At 47.3% G+C, this 20,890-nt stretch overlaps 1 protein-coding gene across 2 annotated transcripts in view; it reads left to right on the forward strand.

The window, feature by feature from the left end:
* Positions 1–319: 319 nt before the first annotated feature.
* Positions 320–20,890, forward strand: part of SNCAIP (synuclein alpha interacting protein) — a 150,906-nt gene continuing 130,335 nt past the window's right edge. For both annotated transcript variants that reach the window (XM_080804905.1, XM_080804904.1), the window contains exon 1: positions 320–792. The gene's annotated coding sequence lies outside the window, so the exon portion shown is untranslated. The remainder of the gene's footprint in view (positions 793–20,890) is intronic.

Consider the following 20,890-nt stretch of genomic DNA (forward strand, 5'->3'; position numbering starts at 1 on the left):
TGCCATTAACCCAGATAAGTACTGAGTTTCCCAGGATCCTGGCGCCACTCTAGCTCCCTTGGAACTGGCCAGGGAACAAAGAGGAGGGATGGACCAGAACTTGCTTCCTCACACTTTTCTCTGGGGCAAGAGCCGGCAAGCAGCCACACCCTAGAGCAAGAGAGTGGCCCTCAATAACTTTGCTGAGTGAACTTCTCCGAGTCATCTCTCCTGGGAAAGAGATTTCTTCAAAACCATTTAAAGCTTTCCAAAGGGCAAAAAGAGAGATGGTCCCGAGCCAATGTTACCATAAATGCTTCCACTCTCCCTGATTTCATTTAGGAAATAAGGAAGGAAAGAGGCAGTCACTACGGCTGACTTGCCCACATGCCTCATCCAGCTGACCACCCCCCCCACCTCCGCCTCCCTTCAAGAAAAAGACGCTGAAAGTAAATTTTACAGTAGGGCCCGCGGTACAGCAAAGTTGTCGAATGAAAAAGCCATTATTTCAGCGCAAAGTCTCCATCCAGCACCCACGCCGGAGCAAAGGACAGTCCTGGCCAAGCCCCCTTTGCCATCCACTCCTCGCCGAAGCCCTGGAGGGCGCGAGCCTCGAGAGCAGGAGGGAGGAGAGGGGGCGAGGACTCCGTGCCAGCGCCACCTCCTCTGCCAAAGGCTTCTCAAGCTCAGCAGTGTCCCAGGACTGTGCCCACCTTCCGTTTCCCCTCCCCGAGTCCGTTTTCCCGGTTCAGGCTGGACCAGAGGACTGGTTTGGGGACCAATGAGGGGGCAGCGGCTGACGCGTGGATCCCGGTGAGGGGCGATTTCATTTCCAGGGGGAGAGGCCGCCGAGCGGGGGGCGGAGGAGAAAGGGGGGAGCGGGGGCAAAAAGTAGGAGGGGAGGAGAGAAGCAGCCCAGCTGCCGAGAAGCCGAGGCGGCAGAGGTGGACCGGCGAGAGGTGGAGAAGGAAGCGCAGGTTCGCGGACCGGAGCCGCGGGGCGGGAGGGGAGGCGGCGCGGGAGGGGCGCGGGCCGGCCGGGGAGGGTGGCCGTCAGTCCGGCGGAGCGGGACTCGCGGCCCGGGGCGAGGGGCGCGCGCGGGGCGGGGGCAGCCCCGGCGGTGTGGCCGCGCCCCCGTCCCCGGCGGTGCGCCCGCGCCGCGCCCCCGCGTTCCCCCGCGTCCCCCCGCGCCGGCTCCGCGCCCGGCCGCCCCGGGGCTGCCCCCGCCCCGCGCGCGCCCGTTGGGGGGCCGGGGGAGCGGCGCCGGCGGCCCGGCCGCATTGTGACGTAGCGGGGCCGCGGCAGCGCCTCTGCTGCCCGCCCGCCGCCCGCCCGCTCCCGCTGCGGCGGCTCCTGCTCCCGCCGCCGCCGCCGCCGTCCACCCGTGCGTCCGTCAGTCGGTCCGCGCTCGCGAGTCGCCGGCGCGCCGGGCGCCCCCGGTGAGTCCAGGTCCCCGCGGGCGCGGCGGGGAGGCGGGGGGCGGCGGCGCGGGCGCCTGAGCCTTTCCAAGTTTGCACCGGGCGACCCCGGCGGGTGTCGCCCCTGCTCCCCACAACCCCCGGGCCCCCTTTGTGCCGCGAGTCCGGGCGGCCCGGGCAGCGGCGGCGCCTCTGCAGAGCGGGTTTGGGGGAAGGTCTCTATAGTAACGGCGGCGGCGGCTGCCGAGCGGCAGCTTTCCTCTGGGGAAGGGGGGAGACAGCCCCCGCCTCGGCTGCCAAAGGATTGTTCTCTTCCTTTGCGCGTTTCGTGTGGTGGTTATCCGCGCTGCCACCTCACCTCGTGTCGGAGGCGGGGATGGGCAGGGCCCCAGCTCCGGAGAGCCCAGAGGACGAGGGGCCAAGTAATAGCAACAGCGACAGTACCCAATGACAATACTAATCAGCGCGGAAGGGGACGGCTGGGGTGGCTGCCGCTCCGGGGAGCCCCACGCACATTCCCGGGGCTCCCTGGCTGCCTCCCGCTCCAGCCCGGGCTCAGACCTGCCCCGGGCGCTGTCCTGCTTCCCAGGCTTGTCCGCGTGGATTTGAGCCGGGAACGCGCCTCTCTTGGCCTTCCCTCGTGGTGATGACTTTCATCTGCAGGTGGTAAGTGAGGTGAACTGGTATTTTGGCTATTGTCAAATGCCACGTTTTGTTTATTTCATTTTTTGCGAAAAGAAAAGAAGGGAAAATTATGAGCCATTCCTGGCAGCCATACAGTTTCCACAGGAAATACTAGCATTCTTTGAGGAACACGCTACTGCTTGCAGCGAAGAAAGTCTTTACGAAACAAAAAGGCAACAGCATTGTTGCTCGTTTTCAATGGACCGCTAGGAGGGGGGGTGTGGGGGGGCGGAACGTGTTGTTTTTTCCTGTGGGAACCTTGCTTTCCTTGGGAAAGTTCATTGAGGAAGCAGTACTCTTGGTTTTGCCCTGGCTGGTGGCTGGGCCTCCTCACTTCTCTCTGCTATGAGGGACAAGTGCCCATCAGAGAGCCTGGAGGCAGGGAAGAACTCAGAGGAAGGGAGAGCCTGGGCAGGACAGTCTCGCCACACACCACGTGCTGTGGAGTCCGGCCAGGGTGCATTTTGCAAAATGAAATAAGGGCTGTCTGGGGAGGTTTATGAGGATTACATGTGTGCAGAGAATGTCAGTTCTCCAAGGTGTCACTCTAAACACGTAATTTTCAAGCACCACTTTCCTTGCTGAATCTGCAAGAAGGCAAAAACCTATTTCTCTTATTACGGAGCAGACGTCCCCATTGGGAATGGATTGAAATCTGTATTTCATTTGTACATATTGAAATTTTAAAAGACAGAGAGAACAAGGTCTAGGGAAGCAGTATGCTAATGTGTTCGCATCTGGGAGAAGATGTCTATTGGCTACTCCTCATGCAGCTCAATGTTAATTTAGTCTCAGCGTGGTTCGTGGTTCCAGTGGAAGGAGCTTTAAAGGGTTCTTAAAACTATTTGAAGAAGGTGTGACATTTTGCTGTCAATCACGGAAGTCTCTCCCAAAGGCAGTTCTAACTGGAGATTACCCATAGCCAAATATGTAGGAGTTCCCAGGTCTAGAATCAGAAAGAAGGTGGTGGTACTTCTCGTAAGGATCTTTTGGACACCTCAAAAATAAAATAGAACAAAATAAGGGATATAACTTTGAATGTAAACTTCATTTTCTCCATCCGAAGAATTTCATGAAGGAAGGTTACAAGACAGTAGATGTGAAGTGAGGCTGCGTTTATTGATTTGACGCTTACCATGTGTTGATGTCCGAAAGGAAGTGACTAGCGTAGATGAATCTCTCTCTATACTATGTCACAGCTTTGCTAATTCCAGGCACTTGGTGCAGGTGTCTGTGGAAATGTGGAACAGAGGCCAAGAAACTTTGTGTGTGCCGTTGTTTTGGAAGGAGTTGTAGTAGTACTTTACTACTCTTAAGAGAAGGGAAACCCACACAAACATCTAATACAAACAAATGATCTTTGATATTATCAGAGAAAGCCTGGAGCTCTTTTTCTTGCCAGATTTAAGGCATTGCTTGTCAGAAGAGGAAATCTCCCAAGGAGCAGGTGCACCATTATAAGAAACACAAGGGAAATTCTCTTTTAAATGCAAAAATCTAATTGAACCAGCAACAAGAGAATCAGTGACACTCTTAGAATAGAACCCTTATTTTTGGCAGTCTGTCAGGTTACAGTTGCAAACCACATAGAGAAATCTGTGTCTTGGGAGAACAATAATATCCTGGCGAAAATCTAACAATTGCTCCTGTGAAACTTTTACCCTTATGTATTTGTTTCCTTGGGTGCCTTTGATCGACAAGCAGGTTTAGTTACAAGGAGTAATTTATTGAAAATGAATCAATAAATCGGTTACTCGTAGGGTTTATACTTTGGATGATTTTGCATTTCACATGGATGAGATAACCAGATTTCATTTATAGTTTGCATCTTCACTCTCTTTTAAGCTTTAAAGTCAGTGATCAAGTTATATGTTGAAATGTTGACTATGAATTGATGAGACTGATGGCTAGGCCCTGGGCAAGCACTAATTGATTCCTAAACAGTTGCAGTGTATTCACTTCATGCATGTGTGGCATATAAAAATATGAAGTGCACGATCTCTTCACAAGGCACTTAGAAGGGAGGAAATAGGACCCATAAAAGATACCTTATGGTCGAGCACCCAAGATGCTGAATAGAAATTGGAATGGAGTTCTGGGGAGAAAATGACCAAATCAGCTCACATGTGTTATCAGTTAGGGGTCGCTGCCTAACCAGTCACCCCGAAATGCAGTTGCTTAAAGCAGCTACTGAAGCTCATGATTCTGTGGTCCGTGGTTTGGGCTGAGCTCAGCTGGATGGTTCTTCTGCTGAACTTGACGGGCATCTTCAGTCTGCTGGTAGGTGGGCTGCTGGCAGGATGATGGGATGGCTTTGGTTACATCTGGCAGTTACCTTGCTGTTAGCCAGATTAACAGGTGACCAAGGCATGTACCTCCTGTTCTTGAGCCGACGAGACTGGGCGTCTTCACATAATAAACCCTGTACCAAGAGCAGCAAAAGAGCAAGTGTGAAGCCTCTGCTTATATCCTATTTTTTGCTCTCCCATGGGTCAGATCAAATCACAAGGCCACCTTGCATTCAAGGAGTGTAGAAAGATGCCACTTACAATGAGAGACAGCCACAAAAAAAAAATTGCAGCCCTTTTTTCCCCCCAATTTATTGCATGTTTGAACAATCATTTTGGCATATGTTTTCTACTAAGGAAGAGTCTACTGTAAGTCAGGAGAGATTAGTGGGCAGGCCAGAATTTAGGTTAGGAAATGAACTGTACATCACTGTCTTGTAGTCTTTGTTCTATAAACCTTGGGTAGGTGAGGAATAATGCAGTGATAGTAAAATTTGAGTCTTCTGCCAGGGGCATCAGGTTGGTTTGGAGACAGTAGGCTGGTGGCAGAGTTAGGACACCGTTGTTGGGAGGTGAGGAAGGCTCTGGCAAAGGAGGAGGCAGAGACAACGGAAAGGAGGGGATCACTCTGGGTGGGGGTCCCATAGTTTAGGTTTAGGTGACTGCTGATGATAGGGCATGACTGAAAGCCTCCAGTCCAAATCATTCTGAAATTTTAAAAAAGCTTAAGTGGCGGGCGCCTGGGTGGCTCAGTGGGTTAAGCCGCTGCCTTTGGCTCAGGTTATGATCTCAGGGTCCTGGGATCGAGTCCCGCATCGGGCTCTCTGCTCGGCAGGGAGCTTGCTTCCCTCTCTCTCTCTCTCTGCCTGCCTCTCTGTCTACTTGTGATCTCTGTCTGTCAAATAAATAAAATCTTAAAAAAAAAAATAAAAAATAAAAAAAAAAGCTTAAGTGGGTGAAGGGACGAATGTGCCATTGTGAGAAACAGAGAAATCAGTAAGTGATTTATTTGGGGGGAGAAGAAAAATTCAGTTCCAGAAGGGTTGATTAAAAGAGATAAATTGAATGTGAAAGGACTTCATAAACTGCAGAGTATGTATAAAGTTAGCCGTGGCTTAGTGCTTAAGTTGCAGTGAATTGTATAGACTTGAGTTTCTCTAGAGTAAAGCAACAGAAACCAAAAGGCAACCTGGAGAATACTTCAGAGGTCAAAGGGAAGTCAGAAGAGCTACTTTCCGGATGGAAAGGGAATCACCGTGGGGTCGGGGGAGTAAGAACTCAAGTTCTTTCACTGCAAAGCACAGCCGGAGGTCTGCCTGTGGACTTAGCATACCCGCAAAGAGAAAACCTTTGGGGGTGCCTGGGTTCAGTCAGTTGGGCATCTGACTCTGGGTTTCGGCTCCCATCGTGATCTCAGAGTTGTGAGAGGGAGCCCTGGGTCGGGCTCTGCGCTCAGCACGGACACTACATCTCCTCTTCTCTCTGCCCCTCCCCTTGTTCTCTGTTTCTCTCAAATAAATAAATAAAATCTTAAAAAAGAGAGAGAAACCTTTGGCCCAGCTTGAATGGCATGCACACTGTTCAGCTGGGCACGTTAGCTGACAGCCCCACTAAGACAGCACCCAATGGGGATTCAGTAGGAGGACAGGGGCGTACTGTTGTCAGAAGTGAAACTGGACCCAGGGGCGCAGAACCAGCACATGCCCAGCAGAAATGAACCCTTGCAGATTTATTTGGACCTAGCAACCCGAGAAGCCCACCGGGTAGGAGCTGACAGTTCAGGCCTACTTACCTAGAGCTCTGCAGGTGCATTCATAAGAAAGAGTTAAATCCATGCTAGTGTCTGGGGCTTTGCATGGAAAGAGAGTAAAGAAAGAGGGCCCAACATCATGCGTCCTCCAGGTCCTCCATAAAAATCAGCGGTTGTTTTATTAGAGGGGAGAGGAATTCAAAACGCATTCAACGCTTTTTCACCTAAGGGCTCAGTGAAGGTGCGGCTTTACCAGCCTGGCTTTATTGATGGCCAGTCTGAAATTCAGGTGGCCTCGTCCGCATCAAGTGCAGCTGCGGGCCAGACAGATCCACCTGGCCACTCTGGCGTCACACAATTAGTCTGAACGGCGCGCACAGCTGCTCGTTATGGAAGGCCGCGGATGGACCCGCTCAAATCCAAGCACACCACTTTTATTGCTGCTTTTGTACAAGTCTAAGAACCCTGAAGATATTCCATAAATGTTAATTTAATGAGTGAGTGTGCCATGATCTGGTACAGTAACATTTTCTAAAGCAGTCTGGTTTGACTTTTCATTAGTCACAGTAGAATTTGCTATAAAATCCCTAAATGTCTTCTGTAGATTCAAATGTTTCAAGGTACTATTGTCTCAGTAACGGAGGTTTTTATAATCCACCACTCAACAGACCTAGCCTTTCCTTTTTTGAGACACGGTTTTCTTTACTTCTTATCTTTATCGGCGGCTCTTGGCCGCAAGTCATAGAAGCCCAGTTTATACTTGGTTAGGCAGGAAGGGGTATATGTTGGCTCCTGTATGGGAAAAGTTCAGGAAGAATCCAGTTCTCATTTCCCCTCTTCTTTGTGGTGGTGAGATGGTCAACAGCAGCTTCACGCTTAACCCCTGCAGGAAAAGAGAGTAATTTGGGATTAACTCGAATTACTGGGCACATGCCCTTGCCTGAACCAGTGACTGTGGCCAGGAGTTTGGAACATGTGACCTGGCTTGTCCTTGATAACGTGCCCGGGCCTGGAGCCTAGGGGAACAGGAGGAGCAGTCTGTGTGGGGAGGCGGGAGATGGGAAATGCAGGAGCTACACAGGAGGGTGATCAGCAAAACCCTCCTAAACCCAACAGGCTGAGAGCAGGAAAGGGGTTGTTCTTAAAAAGAAAATACAGAAAAGTAGAGAAAGGGGACACCATGCAAGCAAAGGGGCAGGTATCTTCTCTTGCATCTGTTTTCCCTGGTGGACGCATTGCCCTCTTATTCTGCCCCCAAGCCATGAACCTGGGAATGATCCTAACATATCCTCCACCTTGTCAGTCACCACGACTTCCTGCTGTCTCCTCCTTATTCTTTCCCCATTAGTTTAGAGTTAGAGCCTCCGCTTCACCCTGCACAACCCCCCTCTGAAAATGCCATACCCAGTCTATCCACTTCAACTCTGTCCTCTCCACCATGGCCCCAGTGCTCTTTCTAAAGAACAAAGACATGAACTTGAATTTCGGGGAAACTGCCTAAGTGGGTGAGTAGGAGGGAGGTGCTCTGCAAGGCTTCTTCCAGCTGCTCCCATTATCCCCATGCTGTGCTGAACTGCGCAACTCCAAGGTCCCCAAATGCTCCATCTTCTCTCATTTTCATGTATTGTCCTGTGCTTTTGTCTCTATGGACTGTTGTTTCCCTTTCGTGACCTTACTTGACCTTGAACATCCACCCCTCCTTCCACACTCAACCCAAGTATTGCTCTTGCAAGAAGCCTTTGCTGAACACTCGGTCCTGCCCAGCCCTGCATCATAGTTGACTTTGAAACCTTGTTTCAAACTCTGGGATCTGCGACTGACTCTCCCAGAGTGCTCACAGCGACAGCTGCGTGGTGATTTTTGGTCTTTGTGTGCCGCTGTACCTAGCCAGGGGCTCCTCACAGCGAAGGTAGTCACGAAGCTGCAGAGGAATGAGTGAAAACTCTGCACCGAGTCATTCATCTCGGTGATTTTCAAGGTTCACTCTATTTCCTTTAACTCGACTCTTAAATTTGCGTCTCACAGTGTTGGCTCCGAAAGCAGGTTCTCTTTGAAATTGCTGCTTGGACACTTTTCAGCTGTTTCCCCAGCTCCTTGGCGTGCTTGTTGCCTGCTTGGTTGCTAACAGCTACTTCAAGGAAGAGGCTGAAAAACATCAGTGGCCCAAAGTCAGTCTTGAAGCTAGAATGTATGGCTCAGAGAGCAGATGAGGAATGCTTTCCCCCTCCCCCGACCCCCACCATAAAAGAGGTTATTTAATAGTTAATATTTATGAGGCACTTACTCTGCGTTGGGTGCTGAACAGATGACTTCCAATTATTTTCTTATTAATTCTCACAGCAGCCCTAGGAAGAAGGTATTACCATGATCCATCCTTCTTCTGCATAGGAGGAAACTAAGATTTACAGGGTCGGAGAGGCTTGCTTGCCCCTCAGGTCCTTCTGCTGCTTGTCCAGCTGTCAGACACTCTGGTAGTTGAGGAGGAGAGTCAAGCTATGATTGGGCTCTTCCAATTCACCCATTAGGATTTTTGGTGTTACTGCTCTTACCTGAAGGGATCACCTCCTAAGAATAAAACATGCCACTTGCCTCCCTTGGCCTTTGAATATGTCGAAAAGACTATGGAAACAGATGTATTTAAAGCAGTAAGGACTCTGGTACTACAGTGGAAATGAAGAGGAATATCTCTCTCAGAAGTTTCCTGTCCTATTCTTGTGGTTCTGCTATTGCCCGATGTCTGAGGGCTGTTGAGGGCTTTTTATTTTTTAAGGATTTTATGTATTTATTTGACAGAGAGCAAGAGAGCACAAGCAGGGGGAGCAGCGGAGGGGGAGGGAGAAGCAGACTCCCTGCTGAGCAAGGAGCCCAATTGCGGGTCTCGATTCTGGGACCCCGAGATCATGATCTGAGCTGAAGGCAGACATTTGACCGGCTGAGTCATCCAGGCGCCCCAAGCCTGTTGAGGTTCTGATGACAGTTACGGGTACTCTCCTCAGAGGAAATAGATGTGCCCCCACACTCTGAGCTCACGGGCTTCTGCTTGTGGATTTGCTATGGCTCCATAGACTCTAGGTTAGAAGCCTTGTTGCGAAGCTCTAATCCAGAAGAAAGATAATAATAGCCGTTGTCGTATGTTGATCACCCGCTGCAGGTCACCGTTTTTCCAGTGTTTACTCAGTGCCAGTCCTTTGGGAGAAGTGCAGAGCAGCAAAGGACTCCTCTAAGATGCGGATTTTGATCCCTATTGGACGGGGTGGGGAGCGAAGGTAGGGGAGGAACATGGTCTCCCAGCCAGCAAGGGGTGAGAGTGGGATGGAACGCAGGACCTACACCTGCATCGTCTCTGTGCTCACTTGCTCCTCTTACCATGCTGGGCGTGAGTGACACCGGTTCCCCGGAAATTCCAAGCCTCCGTTAGACTGACTCCCCTCACCCTTCAGTGTCCCTTTTGGAAGTGGGTCACACGCTGCTTCTGCTGGGGGAGCTGCTGGGAATGTCTCCCCTGCAGGAGCTGACAAGGGCTGGGCAGGTCTCAGTGACTCTCCTCCTTCCCCCATGAGGACAGCTCGCACCCGCGTCTGAGACATATATCGCAGCTGCTGGACCTTGCCTAGGTGAGCACTTCGCTCGTTCCTGAGTGCAGTTTGCACACCCGGCAACCTTAACCACACAGGTCCCCTGCAGCAAAGCTGGCTGCAGATTCCCCACAGGAACCCCTTCCTAGACAGTTATTTTGAGCCCGCTGTACGCTGGGCACCTCTCAGAGCCGGAGTGAGCTCACAGATGTGGTTCCCGAGCTCATGGCATTTCCATCAAGTCTATATCTCGCTGGGAAGGAGGTGAACAAGGAAATAGAGTGTGGTGTTGTAGGAAAAAGGAAGTGTGAAGGATTGATTCTACTCCAGTTTCCACTCTTTGCGGCTTTACAACTCTAGGCACAAACGTGTCTCCTCTAGCACTTTCCTCCGTCCCCTGGGACGTCAAGAGTCCTGATTTCCAGAGACTTTAATAGAGTAACGGGGACCCAGGCACCCTAGTGCATCTCAGCCACCTCTTTGCAGAAGAGCAGGCAGAGTGACCAAATGACCAGCCAGACCGGGTAGAGACACGGGACTAGCTAGTTGGTCTGGTCCCCAGCAGAGCACTGCTCCCTGTAAACCACAGGCTGCTTCTAATTTATTTGTGATGTGATGATTGTCACTTTGGCCTTTATGTTGTGGTCTCCCTGCTGCACATGAATCTGGCAGGCGTGCCCTGCTCGGGAAGCAAACGCAGTACCAGCCTCTGCTCCGTCTTTGCAGCCCTTGAGACGTGCCCCTGGGGGCGCTTTTCTGCGCAGTTCCTCCTCCCTGCTCGCCCACCTGTGCCCCCCGCCCCGCCCCTGAGCCAGCCTCCCACGTTCTTTCCCCAAGTGTTGCCTTATGCCTCCTTAGACCAGAGAACTGGCGGATAGCAATAATAGACCCATGAATGTGAGCCACTTAGGTAATTGCAAATTTTCTAGTTAGCACATAAAGAAAAGTAAGAGGAAACAGGTGGAATTAATTTTAACAATGGACTTTACTTAACCCCATATATCCCCAATATGAGCATTTCCACATGTAATATAAAAAAAGATTAACCAGATAGCCTTTGTTCTTATTTTCCATATTTTCTGAAATTTGGCGTGTATTTTATTTTTAACTCAGACCCTAGGCCCACTTGTGCTACTCAGGAGCCGCGTGTGGCTTGTGGTTCCCATGGTGACTCCAGGCTTGGGCTCTGAGGAGGCTTGGGCTCCCTTAGCAATCAGCTTGAACCTCTACTGTTGCCTCTGTTGGACGTGGTGGCCTGTGCCCTAGAACGTGGGCTCTTGAGGTCAGGGAGGCATCTGTCATCTTCCTCCCCCTGGTGAGGAATGCAGTGTGTGGGAGGCCCACAGTTGGCCTCTGGTACATTGGGAATTCATTAACGGATGAGGAAATGTTATTTGTTACCCCCAGGAACTGCAGGGATTGGGGTGTGTGTGTGTGTGTGTGTGTGTGCATGCGTGTGTGGTGGGATGGGGACTTGCCTCACATGACCTCTCTTTGCCTGTCACTGCCTGGCTCTGTCCAGTGCCACAGAACTGCATTTGAGTTGGACTGAATGGACAGGAAGCCTCTACCGGTGAAAAGGCATGTCCCAGCCTAGAATTGTTCTGAGCTCCTACATGTCCCCTTCAGCTTCAGGCTTCATGAACTCTTAACACTGAGCACTAGGACAGCTTACACACAGCCCCGTACGTTAAAGCTTACTGGTCTTATTTAACAGCATAACAACAACAACGACAAACCCAAATAAATAGGATAGACCTAACGAACACAAACGGCCAGCTGATATCCAGAACATTCAATATACAGGGAAGGAATTGCTGTGTCACGGAGCTGTAAGAGTCATCCTCATGAGATCTTTCTCTCTTTCCAGTGGTTTGGGAGTCATCACGCCTCCCCAGGGAGAACTGGAGAGTGATATCCGGAGTAAATTAGCATTTGCACGTACAGCTTATAAATTTTGTGAGTGCTTCCAACCCACTAATGGGCATGTGCCCATTGGTCCACTTTACCCATAATGGTAAATGTCACTTGAAATAATTCATACAGCCAAGTCTCACAGATTGGCACTCCCATAAAGCCATACTAACCACATATTCAAATAAATGCAAAGTTTGAAAACGGAAGAAAATACTGCCGTTTGATCTGTGAAGTCCTATAAATATTTTAAGAGATTCTTGTCTAAGAGAAGAGTATAGTTACTTCAGGCCCATTTGAAGAGTGCTTTGAAATAGAAAACAGAATTAGGCATAACCTCCCTTTTACCATTGATGACCTGTGTCCACCTGCAAAGCTCATGAGGCTGCTTGGGGGTTTTCGTGTCTCAGAAGGCCCGTGGGGAAAAGTCAGTCCTGCTGTCACACACCATGAGGGGGTGGGACAGGGATGAATGAACTTCAGAAACTGAACAGTTCCTCAGCTAAACCGTTTGGAACAGTTTGGAGACAAGGTAGCTTGCCAGTATTTTTGCAAAGTACATTCTAAAAAGTTAAAAAAAATCATAGCCTACATCATAGACATCATATGGTAGAAAAACTGAACGCTAGCCATGTTTAAGTAATTGGAAGATCCTTTCTTTAATAAGTCAAGGATGGTTCGAGACAGACAAAGCTTTACATCTGTTGGCGGCGGTTTGGGGAATGCTGCTTTCATCTGCGTCTCTCAGCAAAGAACTCGTGTCTCTCTGTGACCGTAACACACTGGGTCCAACATGACGGCTCTGCTGTGCTGTGTTGGTGTAATTGAAAACCTATAAAAAGGCTGAGAGCTACTTTTGAATTGGCTCGCTGAGCTTGGACTGGATCTGTCAAAGCGGTGAAAGGTTTAAAGGAATTTTCATAAATGAGGTCTCCAAGCTGTGTTTTAACCATCGAATTCCAATGAACTCCGAGGCCCGTGAACTTGGAGAAGAGCGCCTTAGAGAAGAGCAGTCATATCGAGATGGAAATAAATGATTCATTTTCATTCCCCGAGTTCTGCAGACATAAGCACCCTTAACTGCTGATCATCATAATTTAGCAGTACTGTTGTGCACTAAAAATACAATTTAAAAGTCTAATCTTTAATTAAATTGAGTACTCACAGATTAACATGGTTACAAATCTTGGGAGCTGGATATAGCACAATGTTTACTCATGTTGCTAGGAAATAGCAGAGCTCTTTGTAAGTTACAGACTGATTTGGTAAGTAGAGGGGTGTGGGCTTCTCCCAGCAAAGACTTGATGGTTTCTTCTCACTTTCTGTCTCATAATATATGTAAATGCATGTCATGCAGCAGAAATCCTGCACACGAAGAGCTTTTGTTGGCCGCAGAAAGCACAGGTGTGTGCACCTGAGTAAACATTTGGGAGATCTTTGAAAGGGTGATTTTACTGTGAGCTCTTAGATGAAATAAACATCATCAAGTGTTTGGGTTTTTAAGGAACTGCATTTGTCCATTTGTTAGAATTACCAAGAGAAAGAATTGCTCTTTAAAATATAATTACCACGAGGCTAATTGATGGTTTTGCATCCTTGCCATTTGTGGGAAACTGAAATTAGTGCAGAAATTTGAGACAGGTTGATGGTTTTCCAGAATCATTAAAACTTTCGTGTAGGAAATCAACTCTGCTATTCTTTCTGTTCTCTTTTCCCTCCCTTTGGCAAACCTCGCTGCATGACACACTGTACAATACTTTTTAAAAATGCAAAGCTTTAGCTTGCATAGCATGAAAGGGAGTCACTTGCCTTGTCCCTGAAAAGACGAAAGATTTCTCTGTGCTATTTCAGATAGGATCGGGCAGCAAAGAGTGGCCTCCTCAAGCTCAAAAGTAGAACTGAGAAAAAACAAAAACAAAAAAGAACCCACAGGGACAAATGACTATTTGATCTGTTCAAGGCAGAATCTTCTCTTTGGAGCTGGTATTTCAAACCAGAGGCCCTTCCTGAGAGATGGAAAAATAGTAGGATACTTGATTGTCCCTAGGAACGACATCAGGGATAGGATATTTATTACAGCGTTTTTGGTTTGTTTTTTGTTTTTTGTTTTTTGTTTTTTTTATTTGACAGAGACAGATCACAAGTTGGCAGAGAGGCAGGCGGGGATGGGGGTGGGGTTCCCTGCTGAGCAGAGAGCCCAATGCGGAACTCAATCCCAGGACCCTGGGATCATGACCTGAGCTGAAGGCAGAGGCTTTAACCCACTGAGCCACCCAGGTGCCCCTTAGTACAGTGTTTTAACCTGCATCCAAGCTCTGAACAATGTGGGGAGAAGTAAAGGATGGTGCTGCCCCTGGTGGGTGGGAGGCCGGGCAGGGTCATGACTGCTCTCCCACATGTGCGCCCATGACCTCTGTTGGTAATGTCCACACTTTTAACTTCCCTCTGGGTAATTGTTGACTCATCACTGCAGAAAGCAATTGTTGATTCTGGTAAGAACGGTTTTCTCAGTCTGGGCAAGTAGCTAGCACAGTCTCAAGTATGTACTCTATGACCGGTATATACCGGCTGAATGCATGAATCCTTCAGCATGTCTTGAAAATAAATGTATTAATATTACAAGACCTAAGGCTTACTCTGTTGCAGTAAATAGAGGTTAAGGGCTTGTCTTCTCAAAAGATACTGTCATGTCACCTGTGTCATATATTTTCAGAACATCCTTCTGAGGCAGGATCCTATCAGACAAGGGGGCAGAATGCCATGGATGGGAGGTTTCACTGCTCAGCCCCTAGTCGGAATTGGTGACGGAATTGTAAGTGGTGAGAGACCTGCTATTATAGAACTTTTCTTTCAAGAAAGGACTTTGGGGATTTGACAATAATGAGATGGACAGATGAGGTAAAACTAGTACACATTACAAGCTTCTTGGGGGTGGTAATTATTTACAGTCATTCTATCTCCCCAGACACCAGACAACATGCTTATACATGGTGTGGGGTAGAGATGGTAGATGGGGACAGAAGATCATACTGGTTAAGAGCTTGAACTTTCACCTTGGAGCAAGGCTTGGCTCCGTCTCTTAGACACTGCGTTTTCACATACTTACTGAACCTCCTGATGTTTTGACATTATTTCTTCTCTTACTAACAGATACGCTTTGATTGCCTCACTTATTTAGGGTAATTTTTGGATGCTTGGGGTAAATGGGAATAGTGGGTAATCGGGTTCACGCTCTTCCTTTCTCCACCTGCTCTACATGTATGCTGAGATTTTGGAACTAAATCAGCAGGTTCCTTTGTTCTCTGGTTTTTGGTTGGGTCTGGCCAGTAGGAGGCAGCATCAGGACTTGAGCAAGCAGGTGGGAAGAGAGTTTGAGCTCTTGACTTCTTGGATTCCCTCTTTACCAGGTTACCTCTTGCTTCTGTAGGCAATGGCTCTTGGCAGGAGGCCAACTCTGTCAGGCTGCTTTCTAAATTCTGGTAACTGCCCTCCTGCAGACGCTTTATGCTGGTGACCACTGTCCTTTTGACTCACTCACTCACTGCGACGTCTCTTGGAGTTACTCCAAACCCTACCCACACCTTTGTGCATGATCTCTTTATTAAACTACCCTTGAACTGCATTTGTGTGTGTCACCTGTTTGCTTTTGGGAACCTGTCCCATGTGATGACCTGTGTCAGAGGTCATTGTGAGAATGACATGATATAGGTAGAATTTAAAACAATGATAGGCTCATAATAAGTACTCAACAAGGTCTCATATTATTATCATCATTAGGTTTTTGGTTTTGTTTCTGTTTTCTACAGAGTATTGGGTTTGTCATAGCAATTATCACTGCACTGTGTTAAAATCTTAAAAAGGTGAGAAGAAAACAACTATCATGTTGCAAAGGTTAAAAATGGGAACTGTGAAACAGAGGGAAATCAAGGCCTAAGGTCAGCAAGTGCTCCCGTGGTAGAGCTGAAAAGTCAATTAAAGATATCTGACTTTGTTTCACTGCACAGGCTACATAGTCACCACATGTCTGAAAAAGAAAGTGACAACTAACAAAGTCACTTAAAACATCACCTGCTTGGAATAATGGGGTCTGCTTCATGCAGCAAACCCTATTTGGGACCACGAAATAATAATTGGGCTGAATGATGGATGTGTCCGTACCTTCAACTTCATAAGGCAGGTGGTAGTCAGGACTGGACTTCTTCTAGGCTCTCTCAGGGTAGACGTGCCCCTGTATGGTCACAGTTGAATAGGAGACCAGCACTGTGATGCTCGTATAGTACATTTCCTGCACCTACATGTTTTTCTGACTTCTGTCTTTGAGTTCTCATTCTTGAATCCCATCAAATAGGTCACTGTGATATTTAGAGTCTTCTTGTCTGTAACGTGTAATATGCTGATGAAACTGTTGATCAAGGATGAAAACTTAATGGAGTCCCTGAAGAAGAAGGGACCAGCTTGAATATAAAACTTTCTGTGACTTCTTAACATTTGATGATAAATTTGTCCTAGTTGTTGAAATTTCAGACTGGATGGATGTATCTTTCAGTGGCTTGGAAAAATTGTGCGAGTGTTCTCAAACTAGAGAGAGTGCATTTCAGAAGTGTCTCGTTTTTACAATTAAGGAGAGTCAGGGGAGGCATAGCAATTTGAAAGGCCTTTTAAGGTCAATCCAAATAAGGATTTATATATTGTCCCTTTTGTTCAAGGAGCTGAGGAGGGAAAACACATCTCCCCTTGCCAGAATTGCTGATGCTTCTGGAAGGAATGATGGTCATTTGAACATTTGTAACTCTTTTTATCCTTTCACGTTTAAAGTCAAACCTAGGCAGGCTCCCTGCCTACTTTCATTATGAAGAATATGTTTCTCATATATCGGGCACTTAGCAAATAGGAAGTTTCCTAATTCTATCTATCATCTGTATATGTATTGTCTTTAAACTGTCCTTTCTGGAGGAGATATTATGTTAAAGTGCCATCATGATCTCTCCGCTGATCCTAACGAAGCTTCCCGTTGCTTTATTTCAGTCCGTTACTTGCACTTGGATTCCGTCTTTCGCTATTTTTTTTTGCTTTGAGTTAAGTACAGTGGCGTTTTCACCGAGAGGAACCAGTATATTCACAGCATTCATTATTCTAAATGATTACACTGTTGTCACCACATCAGTTGTGTTGACATGAGTACTAGTCACGTGGGAAAAAAATTAAATTCTTAGTCGATTGTACCAAAAATATCATGTTACTGTACCCAAGAACCTTCTGTGGCCGCTCGCCAAACAGAAGTAGTCATGAGGTCTTTAAAGCCAAGTAACTGGTGTTCGCAGATGGAAGACACATTATTTTATGCAGTCGTTCTGTAAACATGCTTTGATACCTTTCCTTCTGTAGATGCAGTCTTTTCCCTCTATGAACTTTCTGCCTCATGGAGGACAAAGACTTGTATGTCCAGAGGAGAGGTGTGAGCAAGTTCTGTGCTAGGGAGGAGGCGGGAGCTGTGAACGCCACCTGAGATGGGGAACCAGGTGGTTCAGGGCTTCCCAGGCAAAGTGACCTTTGATTTAGAGCTCAAGGCCAAATGGGTGTTCACCAGGCAGAAAATTTAGGGGAAGGCGGTGGGGTCTCATAGACTTCTGAAGTTCAAAGTATTTTGACGTGACTTCACAGTAAGGTAGAGGTGTGGAGAGGCAGGAGAAAATGTCAAAGGGATGACCAGAACCAAATCTTCACCTGTTTCCTACTGTGGACAAAAGGGAGCTTTTGTTTCTTTTTCAGTAAGTGATGCTCATAAATAATCCTACATAGATTCCTGTGTCATCTACTCTCAAGGTTTATATGGTCACCTGTGTTGGTGACTTCCAGGTTTTTCTCTCCAGCCCCCGGCTAGGGATTCTCTTTGTCTTCTGATCATATACACTGTGGTTTTATTAACTCTCATAGTTTACACCCCCCCAGAGCAAATTCAACCTTTCCCTCAAAATCTTGGCTCGTCTTCCATTTCTTAATTTAGTGAATGGCCCCAGCTTTCAAGGAAATTATCTGTAATCCTCTGTTCTTTCAAACCTCCCCCCGCCCAGTATCTCCCGGCACGCTCTTGCTCAGTAAGCCTTGCCCTGTTTGTTCAATTATTCTCAACATCATCGACTGTTTTCCACCCACATTTCTCATATCTTTTTTCAAGGTGTCATCGTTTTTTCCCTTTGATTACCATAGCAGCCTCTCAACCCAACCCTACCCTTTCTGATTCGTTCCCACACTATTACCAAGTTGATCTTTCTAAAATTGACTGTGTCGGTGATTGTACCAGTATATTTGTAGTAGGTTTTCATCGCCTATGGATAAAATAAAAAATCCTGGGGCGCCTGGGTGGCTCAGTGGGTTAAGGCCGCTGCCTTCGGCTCAGGTCATGATCTCAGGGTCCTGGGATCGAGTCCCGCGTCGGGCTCTCTGCTCAGCGGGGAGCCTGCTTCCTCCCTTCTCTCTCTGTCTGCCTCTCCGCTTACTTGTGATCTGTCAAATAAATAAATAAAAAAAAATCTTTAAAAAAAAAAAAATCCTTAGCACAACACACGAGCCCTCATGATTGGCCCTGCACACCTGTCCAGCCTCATGGGTCCCATGGCCAATCCCCCACCCCTCTCCAGACTCATTCAGTGACTTAGATCACTATAATTTCCAGTCTAGTAGTCTCCTAGGAATTGTCCTGTTTCTCTTCCCAGACTTCTTGCCTTGCAAACTCATTTCCCTTGACATCTGCCTCCACCCACATTGCAGTGAGGTGTTTCCACAACTGTGTGGTGATAGATTATTTACTTCTTTTTTTTACCGTTTGGTCTCCACTAGACTCACAGCTCCTCAATGCCAACCTCCATGTCTCCTTCATCTCTGCCATACTCCCAGTGCTTACCTTCATGTCTGGCACGTAGTTGTAGCAAAAATAAGAGTGTTTATTTATTATAGACCAGGCAAAGGGTTAATTTACTTACATATATTATCTCCTTTAAAGGGGCAAAACAACATCAAGGTCTGTTTTGAAAGGGAACATGGCAGAAAAGTGCAGACTGGGTAAGAGATTTGTTATAGGGAGTCAACTCGGGGTAGTATTTTAAAGATTTTATTTATTATTTGACAGACGGAGATCACAAGTAGGTAGAGAGGCAGGCAGAGAGAGAGGAGGAAGCAGGCTCCCTGCTGAGCAGAGAGCCCGATGTGGGACTCGATCCCAGGACCCTGAGATCATGACCTGAGCCGAAGGCAGAGGCTTTAACCCACTGAGCCACCCAGGCGCCCCAACTCGGGGTAGTATTTTAGCAACTGAGAATTTAAAAGAGAACTTTACTAGTGTTGAACCAATAGGGGTTAAGTGGAGAGAATTTATTTTAGTGATTCTTAGAGATGCTGAATGGCTGGCTGGGTGGGTGGGTAGGTGATGGGTGGAGAGCCCAGCACGTGTTCCTTAGAATTTACTGTGGAACTTTATTTAACTTAGGAATCTTATTAACCTTGGTGTAACAAGCTTATTAGGACTAGAGCAGCAACTCTCTGATGCAGATGCAGAAGCAGGCTGCCTGGCAGCATCCAGAGAGGAAACCAAGTCCAAAGTGGACACAGTGTAAGAGAGTATTATGGGATGGCTTTTAAAAATGGGTATTTAAGAGCGCCTGGGTGGCTCAGTGGGTTAAGCCTCTGCCTTCGGCTCAGGTCATGATCCCAGGGTCCTGGGATCGAGTCCCGCATCGGGCTCGCTGCCTCGTGGGGAGGCTACTTCCCCCCCCCCACCCCCACCTGCCTCTCTGCCTACTTGTGATCTCTGTCTGTCAGATGAATAAATAAAATCTTTAAAAAAAATGGGTATTTAAAACTTTAGGTATAAAATTATTAAATTAAGTTCAAAATTGTTCAGGTAGGTGTGGGAGTCTATCATTGAGAATTTTTTTCAATCAAAAACGAAGCTTGGGGCAAAGTAATCCCCAGCTTAGGGATTGTAGGCAGAGTAATGGTCAAAAGCGTGGACCCTGGAGTCAGAAAGCCTGGTCTGAATTCTTGTTCAGATATGTCAGCTGTAGGTATCGGGTCCAATTCTTGACCTCTAAAGTGGCAGCACCTCTGTTGGGGCGTTGTAACAATGAAATGAGAAGAAAAAAAGTGTGTGCCACTGTGGCACAGTGGGGTGTGGTGGCCCCTCACTGAAGTCTGGGTTTACCTCTGGGTACAAACTTAGTTGTTAGCAGTTGTGGGAAAGGGAGCATTTACTGCATTTGTGGTTCACCTTATGGGTTTTTAAAAAATATTTTATTGATGTATTTGAGAGAGAGAGAGCAGCAGAGGGAGAGGGAGAAGCCAGGGAAATCTGAAAATATTTGTTGTTTTAATGAATGACTGCCTAATGATAATGAACAGAACAATGAATGAATGAATGAATGAATGAATGAATGATAACCCCTTGAAGTAGCCCTCACCTAGTGAGGTCCTTCTGACTGCTTTTTTGCTTTCCCTGGTTTCTTCGATAGTTCAAGTCCAGACATGTAGCATCTTCCCTCAATTTTCTGTTATTCTCTGTACCTTTACCTTGTGTTATTTTTTTCTCTCTTAATATTTACCCCAATCTATCCTATGTTTATTTGCTTTTCTGTCATCTGCCATTCCCCACCTGAATGTAAACCTACATGTGGAAAACTTGCCTTTGCACTGCTATATTCCCCAAAGCTGGTAGAGTGGCTGGCCCACAGCAAAAATTGAGTAAATATTTGTTGAATGAGTAAATGTACCGTTGTAAGCCTGTGCTTGGTAGAGAGCCTTCGGGAGGTTGTGTGGCCACGTAAATGTGTTTTTGTAAATACTGTTTGCTGAATACATTAGGATGCTTGTTTGTGTCTATGAAAACATACAACTGGGAAAATATGAAGTATCAGTGGAAGACTTTTAAATCACTCTCCAACTCTAAGGCAGTGATTTCAGATTTTGGTGTGTGAGCCTGTCATGTATTTGATAGCATAATTACATGTCTTCTTGGATGTATCACTTTGTACCCTGCATCTGTTCATTTGGTATCATATCATCAGTATCTTCTTACGTTTTTACAAACCTTTTTGTAAAGACTTCTATTTAAAAATGATGGAGGAAAAGTACGTTTCTTGCCACCTTCCGAACAATGACAGGAATAAGGAAAAAAAGAGAAGAAAATCCATCTGTAATAAAACAAGTCATTAGCGACAAGCCCAGAGCACTTGAGGTATACCTGCCAAGGCGGTCATGTTTGGACACAGGTGAAGAAAGACACAAGAACCT

The sequence above is a fragment of the Martes martes genome, assembly GCF_963455335.1.
Source record: "Martes martes genome assembly, chromosome: 5".
In the NCBI taxonomy this organism is placed as follows: domain Eukaryota; kingdom Metazoa; phylum Chordata; class Mammalia; order Carnivora; family Mustelidae; genus Martes; species Martes martes.